The following is a 3456-nucleotide window of genomic DNA, read 5'->3' as shown; positions in this document are numbered from 1 at the left end:
TTAGGGTTAGGGTTAGGGTTAGGGTTAGGGTTAGGGTTAGGGTTAGGGTTAGGGTTAGGGTTAGGGTTAGGGTTAGGGTTAGGGTTAGGGTTAGGGTTAGGGTTAGGGTTAGGGTTAGGGTTAGGGTTAGGGTTAGGGTTAGGGTTAGGGTTAGGGTTAGGGTTAGGGTTAGGGTTAGGGTTAGGGTTAGGGTTAGGGTTAGGGTTAGGGTTAGGGTTAGGGTTAGGGTTAGGGTTAGGGTTAGGGTTAGGGTTAGGGTTAGGGTTAGGGTTAGGGTTAGGGTTAGGGTTAGGGTTAGGGTTAGGGTTAGGGTTAGGGTTAGGGTTAGGGTTAGGGTTAGGGTTAGGGTTAGGGTTAGGGTTAGGGTTAGGGTTAGGGTTAGGGTTAGGGTTAGGGTTAGGGTTAGGGTTAGGGTTAGGGTTAGGGTTAGGGTTAGGGTTAGGGTTAGGGTTAGGGTTAGGGTTAGGGTTAGGGTTAGGGTTAGGGTTAGGGTTAGGGTTAGGGTTAGGGTTAGGGTTAGGGTTAGGGTTAGGGTTAGGGTTAGGGTTAGGGTTAGGGTTAGGGTTAGGGTTAGGGTTAGGGTTAGGGTTAGGGTTAGGGTTAGGGTTAGGGTTAGGGTTAGGGTTAGGGTTAGGGTTAGGGTTAGGGTTAGGGTTAGGGTTAGGGTTAGGGTTAGGGTTAGGGTTAGGGTTAGGGTTAGGGTTAGGGTTAGGGTTAGGGTTAGGGTTAGGGTTAGGGTTAGGGTTAGGGTTAGGGTTAGGGTTAGGGTTAGGGTTAGGGTTAGGGTTAGGGTTAGGGTTAGGGTTAGGGTTAGGGTTAGGGTTAGGGTTAGGGTTAGGGTTAGGGTTAGGGTTAGGGTTAGGGTTAGGGTTAGGGTTAGGGTTAGGGTTAGGGTTAGGGTTAGGGTTAGGGTTAGGGTTAGGGTTAGGGTTAGGGTTAGGGTTAGGGTTAGGGTTAGGGTTAGGGTTAGGGTTAGGGTTAGGGTTAGGGTTAGGGTTAGGGTTAGGGTTAGGGTTAGGGTTAGGGTTAGGGTTAGGGTTAGGGTTAGGGTTAGGGTTAGGGTTAGGGTTAGGGTTAGGGTTAGGGTTAGGGTTAGGGTTAGGGTTAGGGTTAGGGTTAGGGTTAGGGTTAGGGTTAGGGTTAGGGTTAGGGTTAGGGTTAGGGTTAGGGTTAGGGTTAGGGTTAGGGTTAGGGTTAGGGTTAGGGTTAGGGTTAGGGTTAGGGTTAGGGTTAGGGTTAGGGTTAGGGTTAGGGTTAGGGTTAGGGTTAGGGTTAGGGTTAGGGTTAGGGTTAGGGTTAGGGTTAGGGTTAGGGTTAGGGTTAGGGTTAGGGTTAGGGTTAGGGTTAGGGTTAGGGTTAGGGTTAGGGTTAGGGTTAGGGTTAGGGTTAGGGTTAGGGTTAGGGTTAGGGTTAGGGTTAGGGTTAGGGTTAGGGTTAGGGTTAGGGTTAGGGTTAGGGTTAGGGTTAGGGTTAGGGTTAGGGTTAGGGTTAGGGTTAGGGTTAGGGTTAGGGTTAGGGTTAGGGTTAGGGTTAGGGTTAGGGTTAGGGTTAGGGTTAGGGTTAGGGTTAGGGTTAGGGTTAGGGTTAGGGTTAGGGTTAGGGTTAGGGTTAGGGTTAGGGTTAGGGTTAGGGTTAGGGTTAGGGTTAGGGTTAGGGTTAGGGTTAGGGTTAGGGTTAGGGTTAGGGTTAGGGTTAGGGTTAGGGTTAGGGTTAGGGTTAGGGTTAGGGTTAGGGTTAGGGTTAGGGTTAGGGTTAGGGTTAGGGTTAGGGTTAGGGTTAGGGTTAGGGTTAGGGTTAGGGTTAGGGTTAGGGTTAGGGTTAGGGTTAGGGTTAGGGTTAGGGTTAGGGTTAGGGTTAGGGTTAGGGTTAGGGTTAGGGTTAGGGTTAGGGTTAGGGTTAGGGTTAGGGTTAGGGTTAGGGTTAGGGTTAGGGTTAGGGTTAGGGTTAGGGTTAGGGTTAGGGTTAGGGTTAGGGTTAGGGTTAGGGTTAGGGTTAGGGTTAGGGTTAGGGTTAGGGTTAGGGTTAGGGTTAGGGTTAGGGTTAGGGTTAGGGTTAGGGTTAGGGTTAGGGTTAGGGTTAGGGTTAGGGTTAGGGTTAGGGTTAGGGTTAGGGTTAGGGTTAGGGTTAGGGTTAGGGTTAGGGTTAGGGTTAGGGTTAGGGTTAGGGTTAGGGTTAGGGTTAGGGTTAGGGTTAGGGTTAGGGTTAGGGTTAGGGTTAGGGTTAGGGTTAGGGTTAGGGTTAGGGTTAGGGTTAGGGTTAGGGTTAGGGTTAGGGTTAGGGTTAGGGTTAGGGTTAGGGTTAGGGTTAGGGTTAGGGTTAGGGTTAGGGTTAGGGTTAGGGTTAGGGTTAGGGTTAGGGTTAGGGTTAGGGTTAGGGTTAGGGTTAGGGTTAGGGTTAGGGTTAGGGTTAGGGTTAGGGTTAGGGTTAGGGTTAGGGTTAGGGTTAGGGTTAGGGTTAGGGTTAGGGTTAGGGTTAGGGTTAGGGTTAGGGTTAGGGTTAGGGTTAGGGTTAGGGTTAGGGTTAGGGTTAGGGTTAGGGTTAGGGTTAGGGTTAGGGTTAGGGTTAGGGTTAGGGTTAGGGTTAGGGTTAGGGTTAGGGTTAGGGTTAGGGTTAGGGTTAGGGTTAGGGTTAGGGTTAGGGTTAGGGTTAGGGTTAGGGTTAGGGTTAGGGTTAGGGTTAGGGTTAGGGTTAGGGTTAGGGTTAGGGTTAGGGTTAGGGTTAGGGTTAGGGTTAGGGTTAGGGTTAGGGTTAGGGTTAGGGTTAGGGTTAGGGTTAGGGTTAGGGTTAGGGTTAGGGTTAGGGTTAGGGTTAGGGTTAGGGTTAGGGTTAGGGTTAGGGTTAGGGTTAGGGTTAGGGTTAGGGTTAGGGTTAGGGTTAGGGTTAGGGTTAGGGTTAGGGTTAGGGTTAGGGTTAGGGTTAGGGTTAGGGTTAGGGTTAGGGTTAGGGTTAGGGTTAGGGTTAGGGTTAGGGTTAGGGTTAGGGTTAGGGTTAGGGTTAGGGTTAGGGTTAGGGTTAGGGTTAGGGTTAGGGTTAGGGTTAGGGTTAGGGTTAGGGTTAGGGTTAGGGTTAGGGTTAGGGTTAGGGTTAGGGTTAGGGTTAGGGTTAGGGTTAGGGTTAGGGTTAGGGTTAGGGTTAGGGTTAGGGTTAGGGTTAGGGTTAGGGTTAGGGTTAGGGTTAGGGTTAGGGTTAGGGTTAGGGTTAGGGTTAGGGTTAGGGTTAGGGTTAGGGTTAGGGTTAGGGTTAGGGTTAGGGTTAGGGTTAGGGTTAGGGTTAGGGTTAGGGTTAGGGTTAGGGTTAGGGTTAGGGTTAGGGTTAGGGTTAGGGTTAGGGTTAGGGTTAGGGTTAGGGTTAGGGTTAGGGTTAGGGTTAGGGTTAGGGTTAGGGTTAGGGTTAGGGTTAGGGTTAGGGTTAGGGTTAGGGTTAGGGTTAGGGTTAGGGTTAGGGTTAGGGTTAGGG

The sequence above is a fragment of the Pelodiscus sinensis genome, unplaced genomic scaffold (genome assembly GCF_049634645.1).
Source record: "Pelodiscus sinensis isolate JC-2024 unplaced genomic scaffold, ASM4963464v1 ctg198, whole genome shotgun sequence".
NCBI lineage: Eukaryota > Metazoa > Chordata > Testudines > Trionychidae > Pelodiscus > Pelodiscus sinensis.
Note: the sequence above shows the minus strand (reverse complement) of the source record.